The sequence below is a fragment of the Pecten maximus genome, chromosome 18 (assembly GCF_902652985.1).
Source record: "Pecten maximus chromosome 18, xPecMax1.1, whole genome shotgun sequence".
Lineage (NCBI taxonomy): Eukaryota > Metazoa > Mollusca > Bivalvia > Pectinida > Pectinidae > Pecten > Pecten maximus.
The window spans coordinates 26,720,541-26,739,293 of record NC_047032.1 but is presented as its reverse complement, the minus strand read 5'-3'; the positions used below and the strand labels follow the sequence as shown (position 1 = coordinate 26,739,293).

Here is an 18,753-nt window from a genome sequence, read left to right as displayed (position 1 = left end):
GGAAAGGTGTTTACTCTGAGGGTTAGTTAGACTGGAAAGGTGGTCACTCTGAGGGTTGGTTAGACTGTAATGGTGGTCACTCTGAGGGGTGGTTAGACTGGAATGGTGGTCACTCTGAGGGTTGGTTAGACTGGAAAGGTGTTTACTCTGAGGGTTAGTTAGACTGGAAAGGTGTTCACTCTGAGGGTTGGTTAGACTGGAATGGTGGTCACTCTGAGGATTGGTTAGACTGGAATGGTGGTCACTCTGAGGGTTAGTTAGACTGGAAAGGTGTTTACTCTGAGGGTTAGTTAGACTGGAAAGGTGTTCACTCTGAGGGTTGGTTAGACTGGAATGGTGGTCACTCTGAGGATTGGTTAGACTGGAATGGTGGTCACTCTGAGGATTGGTTAGACTGGAATGGTGGTCACTCTGAGGGTTGGTTAGACTGGAAAGGTGTTCACTCTGATGGTTAGTTAGACTGGAATGGTGGTCACTCTGAGGGTTGGTTAGACTGGAATGGTGTTTACTCTGAGGGTTAGTTAGACTGGAATGGTGGTCACTCTGAGGGTTGGTTAGACTAGAATGGTGTTTACTCTGAGGGTTGGTTAGACTAGAATGGTGGTCACTCTGAGGGTTAGTTAGACTGGAATGGTGGTCACTCTGAGGATTGGTTAGACTGGAATGGTGTTTACTCTGAGGGTTGGTTAGACTAGAATGGTGGTCACTCTGAGGGTTAGTTAGACTGGAATGGTGGTCACTCTGAGGATTGGTTAGACTGGAATGGTGGTCACTCTGAGGGTTAGTTAGACTGGAATGGTGGTCACTCTGAGGATTGGTTAGACTGGAATGGTGTTTACTCTGAGGGTTAGTTAGACTGGAAAGGTGGTCACTCTGATGGTTAGTTAGACTGGAATGGTGTTCACTCTGAGGATTGGTTAGACTGGAATGGTGGTCACTCTGAGGATTGGTTAGACTGGAATGGTGGTCACTCTGAGGGTTGGTTAGACTGGAATGGTGTTCACTCTGAGGGTTAGTTAAACTGGAAAGGTGTTCACTCTGAGGGTTGGTTAGACTGGAATGGTGTTCACTCTGAGGATTAGTTAGACTGGAAAGGTGTTTACTCTGAGGGTTGGTTAGACTGGAAAGGTGTTCACTCTGAGGGTTAGTTAGACTGGAAAGGTGTTTACTCTGAGGGTTAGTTAGACTATAATGGTGTTTACTCTGAGGGTTGGTTAGACTGGAATGGTGTTTACTCTGAGGGTTAGTTAGACTGGAATGGTGTTCACTCTGAGGGGTGGTTAGACTGGAATGGTGGTCACTCTGAGGGTTGGTTAGACTGGAATGGTGTTTACTCTGAGGGTTGGTTAGACTGGAATGGTGTTCACTCTGAGGGTTAGTTAGACTGGAATGGTGGTCACTCTGAGGGTTAGTTAGACTGGAATGGTGGTCACTCTGAGGGTTAGTTAGACTGGAATGGTGGTCACTCTGAGGATTGGTTAGACTGGAATGGTGGTCACTCTGAGGATTGGTTAGACTGGAATGGTGGTCACTCTGAGGATTGGTTAGACTGGAAAGGTGTTCACTCTGAGGGTTAGTTACACTGGAATGGTGTTCACTATGAGGGGTGGTTAGACTGGAATGGTGTTTACTCTGAGGGTTGGTTAGACTGGAATGGTGTTCACTCTGAGGGTTAGTTAGACTGGAATGGTGTTCACTCTGAGGGTTAGTTAGACTGGAATGGTGGTCACTCTGAGGGTTGGTTAGACTGGAAAGGTGTTTACTCTGAGGGTTAGTTAGACTGGAAAGGTGTTCACTCTGAGGGTTGGTTAGACTGGAATGGTGGTCACTCTGAGGATTGGTTAGACTGGAATGGTGGTCACTCTGAGGGTTAGTTAGACTGGAAAGGTGTTTACTCTGAGGGTTAGTTAGACTGGAAAGGTGTTCACTCTGAGGGTTGGTTAGACTGGAATGGTGGTCACTCTGAGGATTGGTTAGACTGGAATGGTGGTCACTCTGAGGATTGGTTAGACTGGAATGGTGGTCACTCTGAGGGTTGGTTAGACTGGAAAGGTGTTCACTCTGATGGTTAGTTAGACTGGAATGGTGGTCACTCTGAGGGTTGGTTAGACTGGAATGGTGTTTACTCTGAGGGTTAGTTAGACTGGAATGGTGGTCACTCTGAGGGTTGGTTAGACTAGAATGGTGTTTACTCTGAGGGTTGGTTAGACTAGAATGGTGGTCACTCTGAGGGTTAGTTAGACTGGAATGGTGGTCACTCTGAGGATTGGTTAGACTGGAATGGTGTTTACTCTGAGGGTTGGTTAGACTAGAATGGTGGTCACTCTGAGGGTTAGTTAGACTGGAATGGTGGTCACTCTGAGGATTGGTTAGACTGGAATGGTGGTCACTCTGAGGGTTAGTTAGACTGGAATGGTGGTCACTCTGAGGATTGGTTAGACTGGAATGGTGTTTACTCTGAGGGTTAGTTAGACTGGAAAGGTGGTCACTCTGATGGTTAGTTAGACTGGAATGGTGTTCACTCTGAGGATTGGTTAGACTGGAATGGTGGTCACTCTGAGGATTGGTTAGACTGGAATGGTGGTCACTCTGAGGGTTGGTTAGACTGGAATGGTGTTCACTCTGAGGGTTAGTTAGACTGGAAAGGTGTTCACTCTGAGGGTTGGTTAGACTGGAATGGTGTTCACTCTGAGGATTAGTTAGACTGGAAAGGTGTTTACTCTGAGGGTTGGTTAGACTGGAAAGGTGTTCACTCTGAGGGTTAGTTAGACTGGAAAGGTGTTTACTCTGAGGGTTAGTTAGACTATAATGGTGTTTACTCTGAGGGTTGGTTAGACTGGAATGGTGTTTACTCTGAGGGTTAGTTAGACTGGAATGGTGTTCACTCTGAGGGGTGGTTAGACTGGAATGGTGGTCACTCTGAGGGTTGGTTAGACTGGAATGGTGTTTACTCTGAGGGTTGGTTAGACTGGAATGGTGTTCACTCTGAGGGTTAGTTAGACTGGAATGGTGGTCACTCTGAGGGTTAGTTAGACTGGAATGGTGGTCACTCTGAGGGTTAGTTAGACTGGAATGGTGGTCACTCTGAGGATTGGTTAGACTGGAATGGTGGTCACTCTGAGGATTGGTTAGACTGGAATGGTGGTCACTCTGAGGATTGGTTAGACTGGAAAGGTGTTCACTCTGAGGGTTGGTTAGACTGGAATGGTGTTCACTCTGAGGGTTAGTTACACTGGAATGGTGTTCACTATGAGGGGTGGTTAGACTGGAATGGTGTTTACTCTGAGGGTTAGTTAGACTGGAATGGTGTTCACTCTGAGGGTTAGTTAGACTGGAATGGTGGTCACTCTGAGGATTGGTTAGACTGGAATGGTGGTCACTCTGAGGATTGGTTAGACTGGAATGGTGGTCACTCTGAGGATTGGTTAGACTGGAAAGGTGTTCACTCTGAGGGTTGGTTAGACTGGAAAGGTGTTCACTCTGAGGGTTAGTTACACTGGAATGGTGTTCACTATGAGGGGTGGTTAGACTGGAATGGTGTTTACTCTGAGGGTTGGTTAGACTGGAATGGTGTTCACTCTGAGGGTTGGTTAGACTGGAACGGTGGTCACTCTGAGGGGTGGTTAGACTGGAATGGTGTTCACTCTGAGGGGTGGTTAGATTGGAATGGTGTTTACTCTGAGGGTTAGTTAGACTGGAATGGTGTTCACTCTGAGGGTTAGTTAGACTGTAACGGTGTTCACTCTGAGGGGTAGTTAGACTGGAATGGTGGTCACTCTGAGGATTGGTTAGACTGGAATGGTGTTCACTCTGAGGGTTAGTTAGACTGTAACGGTGTTCACTCTGAGGGTTGGTTAGACTGGAAAGGTGTTCACACTGAGGGTTGGTTAGACTGGAATGGTGTTCACTCTGAGGGTTGGTTAGAATGGAAAGGTGTTCACTCTGAGGGTTAGTTAGACTGTAATGGTGGTCACTCTGAGGGTTGGTTAGACTGTAATGGTGGTCACTCTGAGGGTTGGTTAGACTGGAATGGTGGTCACTCTGAGGGTTAGTTAGACTGGAATGGTGGTCACTCTGAGGGTTAGTTAGACTGGAATGGTGGTCACTCTGAGGGTTAGTTAGACTGGAATGGTGGTCACTCTGAGGATTGGTTAGACTGGAATGGTGGTCACTCTGAGGATTGGTTAGACTGGAATGGTGGTCACTCTGAGGATTGGTTAGACTGGAATGGTGGTCACTCTGAGGATTGGTTAGACTGGAATGGTGTTCACTCTGAGGGTTAGTTAGACTGGAAAGGTGGTCACTCTGAGGATTGGTTAGACTGGAATGGTGGTCACTCTGAGGATTGGTTAGACTGGAATGGTGGTCACTCTGAGGATTGGTTAGACTGGAATGGTGGTCACTCTGAGGATTGGTTAGACTGGAATGGTGGTCACTCTGAGGATTGGTTAGACTGGAATGGTGGTCACTCTGAGGGTTGGTTTGACTGTAATGGTGTTCACTCTGAGGATTGCTTAGACTGGAATGGTGGTCACTCTGAGGATTGGTTAGACTGGAATGGTGGTCACTCTGAGGATTGGTTAGACTGGAATGGTGATCACTCTGAGTGTTAGTTAGACTGGAATGGTGGTCACTCTGAGGGTTAGTTAGACTGGAATGGTGGTCACTCTGAGGGTTGGTTAGACTGGAATGGTGGTCACTCTGAGGATTGGTTAGACTGGAATGGTGTTTACTCTGAGGGTTGGTTACACTGGAAAGGTGTTAACTCTGAGGGTTAGTTAGACTGGAATGGTGATCACTCTGAGGGGTGGTTAGACTGGAATGGTGTTCACTCTGAGGGTTGGTTAGACTGGAATGGTGTTCACTCTGAGGGTTAGTTAGACTGGAATGGTGGTCACTCTGAGGGTTAGTTAGACTGGAATGGTGTTTACTCTGAGGGTTGGTTAGACTGGAATGGTGGTCACTCTGAGGGTTGGTTAGACTGTAATGGTGTTTACTCTGAGGGTTGGTTAGACTATAATGGTGTTCACTCTGAGGGTTGGTTAGACTGAAATGGTGTTTACTCTGAGGGGTGGTTAGACTGGAAAGGTGTTCACTCTGAGGGTTAGTTAGACTGGAAAGGTGTTCACTCTGAGGGTTGGTTAGACTGGAAAGGTGTTTACTCTGAGGGGTGGTTAGACTGTAATGGTGGTCACTCTGAGGGGTGGTTAGACTGTAATGGTGGTCACTCTGAGGGTTAGTTAGACTGCAATGGTGGTCACTCTGAGGGTTAGTTAGACTGGAAAGGTGTTCACTCTGAGGGTTAGTTAGACTGCAATGGTGGTCACTCTGAGGGTTAGTTAGACTGTAATGGTGTTCACTCTGATGGTTGTTTAGACTGGAAAGGTGTTCACTCTGAGGGTTAGTTAGACTGTAATGGTGTTCACTCTGATGGTTGTTTAGACTGGAATGGTGTTCACTCTGAGGGTTGGTTAGACTGGAATGGTGTTCACTCTGAGGGTTAGTTTGACTATAATGGTGGTCACTCTGAGGGGTGGTTACACTGGAAAGGTGTTCACTCTGAGGGTTGGTTAGACTGGAATGGTGGTCACTCTGAGGGTTAGTTAGACTGGAATGGTGTTCACTCTGAGGGTTAGTTAGACTGGAATGGTGTTCACTCTGAGGGTTAGTTAGACTGTAATGGTATTCACACTGAGGGTTGGTTAGACTAGAAAGGTGTTCACTCTGAGGGGTGGTTAGACTGGAATGGCGTTCACTCTGAGGGTTGGTTAGACTGGAATGGTGTTCACTCTGAGGGTTGGTTAGACTGGAATGGTGGTCACTCTGAGGGTTGGTTAGACTATAATGGTGTTTACTCTGAGGGTTGGTTAGACTATAATGGTGTTTACTCTGAGGGTTGGTTAGACTGGAAAGGTGTTCACTCTGAGGGTTGGTTAGACTGGAATGGTGTTCACTCTGAGGGTTGGTTAGACTGGAATGGTGTTCACTCTGAGGGTTGGTTAGACTGGAAAGGTGTTCACTCTGAGGGTTAGTTATACTGGAAAGGTGTTCACACTGAGGGTTAGTTAGACTGGAATGGTATTCACACTGAGGATTGGTTAGACTGGAATGGTATTCACACTGAGGGTTAGTTAGACTGGAAAGGTGTTCACACTGAGGGTTAGTTAGACTGGAATGGTGGTCACTCTGAGGATTGGTTAGACTGGAATGGTATTCACACTGAGGATTGGTTAGACTGGAATGGTATTCACACTGAGGGTTGGTTAGACTGGAATGGTATTCACACTGAGGGTTAGTTAGACTGGAAAGGTGTTCACTCTGAGGGTTGGTTAGACTGGAATGGTGTTCACTCTGAGGGTTAGTTAGACTGGAACGGTGTTTACTCTGAGGGTTGGTTAGACTGTAATGGTGTTTACTCTGAGGGTTAGTTAGACTGGAAAGGTGTTTACTCTGAGGGTTGGTTAGACTAGAAAGGTGTTTACTCTGAGGGTTGGTTAGACTGGAATGGTGTTTACTCTGAGGGTTAGTTAGACTAGAATGGTGTTTACTCTGAGGGTTGGTTAGACTGTAATGGTGGTCACTCTGAGGGTTAGTTAGACTGTAATGGTGGTCACTCTGAGGGGTGGTTAGACTGTAATGGTGTTCACTCTGAGGGCTGGTTAGACTGGAATGGTGTTCACACTGAGGGTTGGCTAGACATATAATCGTTCGATAAACAATACATTTACTCTTAATTTCATGTGATTCTTGGTTGGAATTTGTATTAGAATGGTTTGTTCTTGTGATAATTTGTCTCATATTCAACCAAGGCTTAACAAATCTGCTTAATGGTGCCTCAGACAATTTTTTATGAAAGAATGTAGTTTGGTGCTATGTTTGTTAAACTGAAATAAAAATACTATTTAGTCATAATCTGTTACTTGGGCTATTAGTGGAGTCCCTAAGGGAATCCCGTGGGCTTTTTTTGAAGGAAGCTGGAGGTAATGATTTTATGAAAGTATATGATGTCCTTAATCAAAAAATGTTTGTTGTCATTCTGACTTCCGCGTCTAGTCGATTTAATGACGTCATCAAAATGGCGGCCATAGCAACCAGATTTTTACAATAAAGGTCTGGTTTAGCAAATGAGTTTCAGACAGACATATCACAAAATACGTTTTATTAAAATATCAATTGGCGATTACATGATAGGAACTTAATTATTTGAGAGTTTTCGTCACCGGATGTGAATTCAATTAAGAAATGGACAAAATGGCGGCCATAGCAACCGATTTTTTAATCCCAATAATGACAAAAATGATACATTATGTGTTCATGCATACGGTTTTTTGCCGAAATATCTCCATAAATTGGTTGCTGTCAAATCAGGTTCAATGTAAATCCTGCAGTTTGTCATTTTTGTTAAAGTTTAGAATAAGTTAAAATGGCTGCCATAGCAACCAGCGGTACCAAAAGAACAACAAATACAAATACACAGATGTTTCGTAGAATTTGTTGATAAATGTCATATTGTGGCTTTGTGATGCAACTTATTTGAAATTATATAGCTTTCCTTCATAATTTACAAAAGTAGCAAAGATTCATATTTAGGGCAAAATGGCGTCAATTCCAAAAACAAATATTTAAAGCTAACAAAAAGGCATGACAAACACATTACCTCAATGTCCGTCTCTATTCACAACGTTATTTCTTCCATATCATTGTTTTCATACAACAAATGGCCCAATGGTGTGTTTTCACATGCCTCATCATCTGCTTCACACGCGCAAAGTTCTGTACAAACCAAATTGTTTGTTTTGCATTTGCACTTATTTGACGAGCATTGTGTTGTTTTGCACTTACAAAAAAATAAGTTCAAGCATTGCAGTTGGTGCAGGAGGTAGGGATGTCATGACTGGGACATATATATCGTGTTCCTCTTTCCATCCAAACAAAGTAGGAGATGGAAGCACGGGACAGGCAACGTCATCGTTGAACCAAATTATAGCCTGAAGCTGGGTTCGCAGGATTGACTGTTTGAGTGCTGCCCTTGTAGGCGGAAGCTTTTCAGCTTCAGCTTGCTTTTGTTTAAACATCCACCAGCGTAGATGACCAATATCCGTCAGGGATGTTTTCGGACAATATAGAGAGCATGTGAAATGTTCGATCTTCTTTTCCATGTCTTCTGTTAGTTCCAGTTGTCCAAGGTCTGCGAAAACACGCCTTATTGATTCGTCTGCAATTTGAAACACCTTCCAAAATGAGAGTTTACCTTTACCGGAAAACGTCCCAGTATTATCGGCTCCTGAAAACGCATGGAATCCAGGTAGGGCCTCTATTTCCAAAGACGAAAGACTGTGATATACTTGACCCAAATCTATTTCCCGTTGCCTATTTCCTGTTCCAGTGCAAAACTTGGTACATTTTGGAAGTCATGGGTACCTTCTCAGAAAAAGGATGAACACGTCGGTGTCGAGGGAGTGGATGGCTAGGGTAGATGTTCCTCTTTGAGTTGCGTCAAGAGCATGCAGGACGAGTTTTGTGTCCGCTTCTTCTTGAGTACTTGCCAAATGTTCAGCATCAAAAAAAGTTGACCTTACTTGATCTCTCCATGCACATACCAGGTGCAAGTTCCTTTCAGTTGCATACGCAAGTGATTGACAGGTATGTTGACAATTCATCCTTTGTAGATGAATGTGAAAGGAACTTTGCCATGGATATATTGGTGATATTGGTTTGGTCAGTCACGTGGTAAGCCACCGATTCCTTTTTACCGAGTCTTCTTTGTCTTGTGCCATCCTTCAGAGATTTCGTAACATCATACCTATCGAAAACCAGATGTACTTCGTTATATCTAAGTAGATATTTTCTTGAAATAACTTGTATGAAGTGCTCTGCTAGGTCACTGCAATCTTTTACCTAATGCGGTTTTCCATCGCTTGTACCTCCACCATACCATCTACAATCGCTGAGGCATTGTCTCCTGCGAATGGTTCGTCTGTGTTGTTAATGGCGCTATCAGTTGCTGTGTTTTCTAGGATGTTCATTAGCGGACTCTTCACTGAGCAATGCAATAAGTGACCGTCTGATGAAAATAAGGCCCTGGGAATCACAGACAATTCGTAGGTGGCAATGATGTCCTGAGCGTTCACCTCTGGTCGGGATCTTGCAGCAATTATAATCCGAGCGAACAATCCCCGATCTTCGCGGAGTTCTAATACGGTTTTATTTGCTGTAAATTCTCACTTTCTTGCAGCTTTCTTTCCATGTTTTGAGTTTGTTCTTTTTCAATACAGCCCATAAACCAACTTCGTTTGTCCTGATGCGTTCATTCAAAAATTGCTCATGCAGATGGTGTCCTTTCTCTGAAAGTGTCATCAAATCTGTCTTCACCCCTTCTGTCATAACCTCCTTGGTGACGATGTTGATGACATCTTCTCCTTAATAGGTAAACGGATTGGTAAATGTCCTCATGACTTCAGTGAGAGCCGCAACATTTTTTTCCTGTCTCGAAAGGCATGGTCAATTGTCCTGGTGATGACGAGTCTTGATAGCGTCTCGGTTTCCAGAGTCACTCGCATCGTTTACCAAATGTGTAAGCTGTGGGGAAACGAGAAAGAACCTTGACCGAGCTGTATCATTCAGTGTTATACCAACGATGCCACCGGAACCATTCATCCATCTGTTAATATACTGGTCTGGTCTAAAATGCTATTTGCCTGATAACTGACACTGTAAAATTCAATTGAACTTGAAGAGGAGCGTATTATGCATTTAGAAAATATTGTTTTTGAATCAAAATGGAATAAAAACAAGAATTACGCGTAATCATATGTCTCGCCTTTCCCGCTTTGTTAATATTTTTCTCCAAATCATGGATAGGTGTTCAGTATGATGGTATCAGTAGCCTTACCAAGTTTCAAATCAATCGGATTGCAATAACACTGTTTAAAGTGGACTTTAACGCAAATTCTCAAAATTCACTGTTTTTTCCCAAAAAATAGGTGAACCTGATAATAAATCACTTCCAAATCTTGCATAGGTGTTTAGTAGGTTAGTATCAGTCACCTCACCAAGTTTCAATTCAATCGGATAACATTAACACTGTCAAAAGTGGACTTTAACGTAAATGTTGACGCCGCCTTCGCCGTCGGAAAAGCAACACCTTAGTCTCGCCTACCTCGACTATCGTCGAAGGCGAGACAAAAACAACCATTGTTTCATGGATTTCAAAGCAAATATAGCGATTAAGGCTGTATGCAGCATTGATTAGACCCGTTTATTAATTAACCTTTTTGTCCGGTGATTTTAACAATTTAATGAAAAAAATCATCAATATAAGAACATTCATAATATATACCTGATGAAGAGGGAATCGCTTTGTTCCACATTTTTGACAGAAGATGCATACATCTTTATCATATGGTTTTGTTGAAGATCTTGTGAAACTTTTGTCGAGATCATTGTCCTCATCAAACACCACTCCTTGTCTTTTAGAAATGTCTTTTTTATATCGTTCTTTCGCTCTGTTGATTAGTGTTTTATTCACAGTGTTCTGATAGCACGAACGATGCCATGTTGCGTTGTTATCACATAGAGAATATGGAGTTTCTGATGACAGCCTGGAATAAACTTCGGGGTATATACAATCAGAGTATCCAGCTCTTTCTCTGATAACATCCAAAACTTTCTCGTGGTTTTTTGGTGCTTCTATCAAGGGCTCTTCTGTATCACTTTGACATATTATGCAAGATGTATAGTCAACTAATCGTTGCTGTTTAGAAATGACCAGATTGTCTTCAAATAGTCGTCTTTTTGACTAAAACAAAAAAAAATATTTTAAAAAAAAACCCGTTATCATACGTTTTTATACTACGTTAATTACAAATGAATATACAGCTACAATCCCGATAATTTCTTTAAAACATTTAAAGAAATCCGGAATTTTATCATCTCTGACCATAATTGCTTTAATTTTACAATATCCCGGAAAATTTATTATGTGGCGCAAAGCGACATTGTAACATATGTATATTCTGTAAATGAAGCAAAATAATGCTTTTATGTAAAACAAATATGTAAACTACATCCATACAGACTTAATTTACTGAATTTATTCACAATCATATGATATTTGAGGACGTATAAAATCAAGATAGTGAGTAAACACACGGTAACATTATGGGACTGTTTCAAGTGTTATAAGCTGTATTTAATACGAATTTTTAGAAGAAAACATCAAAAATGCATTACCATTGTGTCTGCTGAGATGATCAAACTGAAGAATAGAAGTAGAAAAAGCATTCCTGGTCTGGATTTTCATATTTTCCCCGCTGAAAAACTTTGACTGGAAGTTATACTAATAAAATTTCTCGGTTGAAAAACGGTACCCGCAGTTCCGGAATTTAAATCGAAATGATTTTGTCCTTTTGATTTATTACCAATTTATATCGACAAACTCTATTTAATATGTGACATATTGATATAAATAAATAATAGATCTTTTCCTGTCCACATTTTGTTGATTTAACTTGTGAATACGCCGTTTGTTTCATATTTAATCGTGCGTTTTTACAGAAATTTTAGTCCTTAAAATGTTAAAATAACCATAAACTTACACAAATAAATTTTTTTAAAGAGCAAAATATATTTTACAGTGTGCAAATACATATTTATTAACATTAATTCGTATTTAATGTTTGTTACAACAATCAAACTAATGATATAACCCAGAAAAATAGGTGAGTTTATACATGGACAGAACATTTTGACCGCCATTTTGATGACGTCATAAAAACGATAAGACGCGCATGCGCGACTGACAACAAACATTTTTTTGAAGTATACTATTTATACTATCAATTTATCATGGTCTCTTGCTTCCTTCATGAAGTGCCCACGGGAGTAAAATTTCTGCCCTTGGGGACTCCACTATATTTAAAATGATAATATTTTATTTATTGTAATTAAATATTGTGATATCGTGATAAGCACAAGACATAGTATTATTGATGAGATCTGTGTAAACACATCTTTAAAATCAACCTAACAATCCATTAAACTGCTCGACTCAGAATATGAGTACACTTATTTACAGACATAATTTGGTACCAACTTGATCAACAAACTGTTTATTTTCTATAAACTCGGCCGTGGGACTAACCTGACAGCACTAATACAATACAATTTACATTGTTAATGAGTTATTCCGTATCTATAATAATCACCGCACGATGACACCCGTGAAACTGTTATTATGTATTTCGGCGCGGATTGTTTCGCGTGGGAAAATAATGTTGTATTTTGACAACTGTAATGTGTAATTATATAATACATACGACAATTGAATATTTTTTTAAACCTCTGCATTTTTTCATTATGCTCTTTTTGTTCATTTCGTAGTTTTTCTTTTCAGTTTTTTTAAAATTGCAATGAGCATTGTGTTTGTGATCAATGTTGGTGTTGTTATGGCCATGAACGTATGTTTTTTGACACTCATTAAGGCATGACGTCACGAAACTGTCCAGGAACCAGGGCCATAGGTTTATTCTTAACCCACAATTACTTCAGCTGTAATATACTCATTAAAAATTAAGAATATGCCTGACTTCATACATATAACCGTAAGTCTTATTTATGGTCGACATAACTGGTGAATATACAGTATTCTACTTTCTTATGTCATATGAAATCATATAGTTGTTCCATACCTGATGATATACCTATTGGCTCTGTTACCGTTGGCACCCCGCTAACTCTCATTTTGAGAATGCCACCTAACTAGGATTTGACCAAGATGTGTATGGTGTGTGTAGTCGATGAAACATAAGACGCTTACCGAAGGAAACGCATGGTCTTATTATCCCTGTAATTTTTCAATGGTTTCCATGCAAAGCTATTGTTTTTGGTCTGATGTCGTCATTTTTATCGATTTGGAGTTAGAATTACGATTTCGCTTGCTTGTCAGTATTCTCTTGTGTTTTTATAGTAAATGTGTTATAGGCTTGTTTTGTGAGACACACATTAATCTGAGGTATAAATAATCTCATTCTGACTCAGAAATCCCTGAGTAACCGTATTTATGAACTATACTTTCCTGTTGCTACAGGGAATTTTATAATTATACTTTTGTGAGTGTTCTAGATTCTTGTGTTTCTACCTTTGGTGCTAATATTAAAACCGAGCCTTTTCTTTGATGTCTCCACAATTTTTGTATTTTTATCATTTCAAGTTCATTCCATCCAAAGTAATATATTTATGCATGATTGATATAGCTCAGAAAGCTAACCTTACATGGTATATATCTAGACTAATATTTTATCGTTACAATATTGCCTATATGATGAAAGGACTGAATAACAGCAGATAAAGTAAATACATGAATTTAGACACAATTACAAAAACACCTTGATAACAAGAAACATACAGGAGCATGGTCTTTATAGGTAGATATCTTTATATCCTCAGTGATGTTAGAGACACCATACAACTGTTTCGTCCCTCTCTAAGATTCCTCAGTGATGTTAGAGACACCATACAACTGTTTCGTCCCTCTAAGATTCCTCAGTGATGTTAGAGACACCATACAACTGTTTCGTCCCTCTAAGATTCCTCAGTGATGTTAGAGACACCATACAACTGTTTCGTCCCTCTAAGATTCCTCAGTGATGTTAGAGACACCATACAACTGTTTCGTCCCTCTCTAAGATTCCTCAGTGATGTTAGAGACACCATACAACTGTTTCGTCCCTCTCTAAGATTCCTCAGTGATGTTAGAGACACCATACAACTGTTTCGTCCCTCTCTAAGATTCCTCAGTGATGTTAGAGACACCATATAACTGTTTCGTCCCTCTCTAAGATTCCTCAGTGATGTTAGAGACACCATACAACTGTTTCGTCCCTCTCTAAGATTCCTCAGTGATGTTAGAGACACCATATAACTGTTTCGTCCCTCTCTAAGATTCCTCAGTGATGTTAGAGACACCATACAACTGTTTCGTCCCTCTCTAAGATTCCTCAGTGATGTTAGAGACACCATACAACTGTTTCGTCCCTCTAAGATTCCTCAGTGATGTTAGAGACACCATACAACTGTTTCGTCCCTCTAAGATTCCTCAGTGATGTTAGAGACACCATACAACTGTTTCGTCCCTCTAAGATTCCTCAGTGATGTTAGAGACACCATACAACTGTTTCGTCCCTCTAAGATTCCTCAGTGATGTTAGAGACACCATACAACTGTTTCGTCCCTCTAAGATTCCTCAGTGATGTTAGAGACACCATACAACTGTTTCGTCCCTCTAAGATTCCTCAGTGATGTTAGAGACACCATATAACTTTTTTGGTCTCCTAGGACTCGTTCGTGATGTTAGGACATCATACATCTGGAGGGTACCAAATACCAGTATGATGTCACTGACGAGTCCTAGAAGGGTGGAACAGTTGTATGATGTCCCTAACATCACTGACGAGTCCTAGAAGGGTGGAACAGTTGTATGATGTCCCTAACATTACTGACGAGTCCTAGAAGGGTGGAACAGCTGTATGCTGTCCCTAACATCACTGACGGTCCTAGGAGTGATATACTCTACCTATCCTGTAATATATAATGACATACCTATCCTGTAATATATAATGACATACCTATCCTGTAATATATAATTACCTACCTATCTGTAATATATGATTATATACCTATCCTGTAATATAACTACATGTATAAACAATGTACCTATCCTGTCCGGTCAGGACTGTTTCTTATTCCAGGTTTTACATGGTCATGAATTTCCGGATTTATTGTGATTCTTTGACAACCCGCAGTTTATCACTTGTGTGTGGTTTATACCTCAATAACTTACAATATCTCCATACACAGCGGTTCATGAAGCTATGACATGCAACAATGGACCAGAAAGTTTGTTTAAACAATAACGATCGTAAACTGGCCGTTGATTTAAATACCCCCTATTTGATTGGGAAATAATGACTCACATATTTCGATTTGTTCAAACAAAGACGCAATTTTATTAATTTTTAACTAGATGGCTTGAGATTTATATCGCGGGCTGTAAATTTTATGTAGACTGCGGTGAAAGTGATATTTGATATACATACACTGTATGTGTGTTTGAGATTTTTATATACACAGTACCATACCTGTTAGTCGTCGACACCCAGTCCGGTGTTAAAGGTAGTGTTCCACAAGGATGTGGCGTAACTGAACCATTTGTAAAATGGAATACACAAACCTCGAGATAGGTAAGTAAAATTCACAATTTATCGACAGGCCTTTATATCTACGTCCATTAACACCTTAACTTGAGGAAGTGATATTAGAGTGTTTTAATGTATACATGAACACATCGTCCAATGACTGATATATAGTTATTTATATTGTTATACCATACAAGATAAGGGAAACTGGAATTATATATGAATCAAATGGATTTTTAAAAACAAATAAGAAATACACTATCTATGTGCATAGAGACGTATTGTTTTATCAAAGTTCTGAACAGTATTCGTTCTCCACGCTTTAAAACGATCCCAAAAAGGAAGACACGTCATCCTCGGAAAGGATCGGAGCTCGTTAGAAAGGATTGGGTCCAAAATTCAATGCTGGCTGGTGAGTTTTGTAAATATCATTGTATTGAGCGCAATTGATTTTCATAGTGTAAACCATATCATACACACGTATGTAACGTTTTTGTTTCTTTCTTTTATTTATTTTTTCATCTTTTTTTAAACACTCCATATAAACCAGGATTTGAAAAAGGTTACATGCAACGGATGACTGAAAGCAGTGTCGACTCTCGCTTCGGGGAAATAAAAAATGTTTGTTAAATGATGGCATCCATTTCATAATATTGTGTATGGATTTAACACCAAGCACTCTTAAAATAGCTCATTAACAAATTGCTACGTAATACCTTTCGTCCTTAATGAGACAACAATATACAAAAAGGTGGTCAAAATAGATTAACATCGGAGTACACTCAAAAAGTGTGACCAGGCATTCTGGAGGAGTAGAATTTAATAAATACACACAACAGATGAAATCAAACCATCGCCCTGAACCAACTTCTGTCACCCTTTATTCACTGAATACGTTATGGACAATTGTTTGAACTTCTTATTTTGTGTGTGTCTACATTATGTTTGAAGTGAGGCTGATGGAAATCGTCGCAAGAATTTTCAATAGTTGACTTTCCAAATTAACATTATGTTCAACACAGATTTTGTGAATTATGCGAAAAAAAAGATTCAATATCCATCGCTTCCAATGTGACGTCATAACATAATGACAAAGTCACATGATAGGCATTATTAATGTCATATTCCATTAACATTCAATAAGACATTTTGATTCTAGCTGTTGATTTAAAGTAAGAAATAGTTCTTAAAAGGTGCAGAACAGTCAGAAATTTTGCAACTGAAGTGTGCGGAATATCCCTTTAAATGTACGAAAAATTATGGTTTCGTGAACTTTTGTGGTACAGTATCAATACATAGTGTGGCCCATGCTTTATTCAGTGACACGTGGTTGATATGTTTCTCGACGTTAAGGAGCTCAGCCTTACGTTTTAAACAAAGACAGACACCCTTCAAAAGTGTTTCTCATTATTTGAGATCGTGCTTTGGTTGACAATTTTTGCTAACATTATGTCAAGTGGGTGAAATGTTTGACAACTTTCACAAGAATTGTGATAATTTTAAATCTCAACCAATCACGTTTTTTTTATCTAGATTCAAATCTTTCTAGTCTATCATTGATCTCAGTTTTACAATTCATGGTCAGTATGTTCTTTGCGCGTTGAGACGATGACATAAGAATTACTTCCATGCATAAAAAACCTATTTCATCACGTCGATAATTTGAGTAAATGACAAATCGGGGATTTAAAATTCGATTTCAATACAGATTTACTCTTAACCAATTGAAACTGATTTATCATATAGACACCTTTATGTCTGTGACAGACGGCCATTATCGCTGTAGTGTGTACCTGAACAACCCAGACGCAGTCATTATCTACCTTACATCTAATTGCGTACTCATTACTGATGACGAGAATCATTGTCGATAAGGACCTCCCAACACTGTTCCGGTGTTACATAGAAAAGAGGGCTCTGATAAAGACGGTAACCAAGGTCATATTTCAGGTTAACCAAGGTCATATTTCAGGTTAACCAAGGTCATATTTCAGGTTACACCGATATTATTGATAGACTTTTTCGGCAAAATCGTATAATCTTGCCTTTGTGATAAAACTCTATCTACATCATGTGTAGCGCGAGTTTCTACGTAACTTGTATTAGATCAAAATTGAACGAAACATAATTTAGATTGAATATCTTATTTGTTTTAAACAAAGCGAAGTATTATTATTTATTAATCCGCATGTCAATGTAATTATTTAATTAAAAATAAATACAAAAAAGAAATGCATATAAGTTAAAACAAAATTACATTTTATGTTGTAATGAGCAGTCTTTCTAGTTAAGATAAAAATAAACGAGAATTACTGACAACATATACTAACATGCCAGGAAAATGTTTAACACTATAGTATAGCTCGACTGATAGCATTTCCTCAACTAAACATACTTATATAGGCACCTGAACGAGATTTAAAGATGCCACACTAAAGTTAGATTTAGATATTCATAAAAACATGCTTGTGTCTTTTCTTTTTCTTACGAGAAAGACTAATATAATACCCCCCCCCCCCCCCCCCCCCCCCCCCCCCCCTTTGTTTTACAGACATGGAGGGGTATCTCAACCCGAGGAGAAACTGTTTAAAGTTTATAGCACGAGGCTTGCCGAGTCCTATAAACTAACAAAAATATTCCAGAGGTCGAGATATTCCTGTCTATAAAACACAGGGGTGACTATTTTTCTCTCTTTACTTTTTTCTCCGCCAATAGAAATATGACCTGAGTACGTCCTCATCAATTGCGCTTTTATGACGTAATAGCGCGTGTGAGCTGTGTTTTCCCTACTCAGGTAAAAGAAAAATGTTTGTCTTTTCTCTACCAAAAATGGAGATTCACCTGTGAAGTCTATAAGAAATTGCAATGTACCTGTATTTTACTAACGTGCGGGTATCGTCAATAAAGCAGGGAATTCTTACCCTTCATGAACGCCTGGTCCTTACAAATGTATTTGTTCACGGTTTCAAATGTAAATATATGTTACGCCAGGTTTTATCGTTATTGGTCTGGGATCACGGTGTCGTTTGTGCGTCAGCATTCTCCTTGTTCATATGTTTGCGAAGCGGGTGAAAACTGTCACAAATGAAATGTGTACTCTCCTTTAACACTTTGTCCGTCTGTGGTGTATGAGAACAATCCAGGGTGTCTATTTCTTTGTGTTTGCGCCTCCCGTGATTCAGATGTCATTCCTGTCCACCCGATTTCGCCTCCTTGGTTGATATGACATACATATACTGTTGTTTTCTCTCCTTACGACTGAAATATGACCACTTTGATAGAGTGTTACAGACACCAATAACCTAACAGACTCTTTTTATCTAGCTTTAGTTGAAATTGACATGGAAATAATGGTATGTATGGAAGAATAAGTAATGTATATCTTTGTGTCGGCGAAAGTGTTTATTGGTATTATGTCTGTGGAAAGAAAACAAGATAAGTATGATAGAAATTCATATTACGAAACTTGTGAGGATCTTATCTTTAAGGTTAGATTAATAAGATAAACTTGATAGCTATAGCAATCCATTTTAATGATTCTTTGTGACGAATGTACACC

The 18,753-nt window shown here is 39.9% G+C and overlaps 1 protein-coding gene across 1 annotated transcript in view; it reads left to right on the top strand.

Moving 5' to 3' along the window:
• The first annotated feature begins 15,137 nt into the window (after positions 1-15,137).
• Positions 15,138-18,753, top strand: part of LOC117316338 — a 39,904-nt gene continuing 36,288 nt past the window's right edge. The window contains exon 1 of the mRNA XM_033870878.1: positions 15,138-15,239. The gene's annotated coding sequence lies outside the window, so the exon portion shown is untranslated. The remainder of the gene's footprint in view (positions 15,240-18,753) is intronic.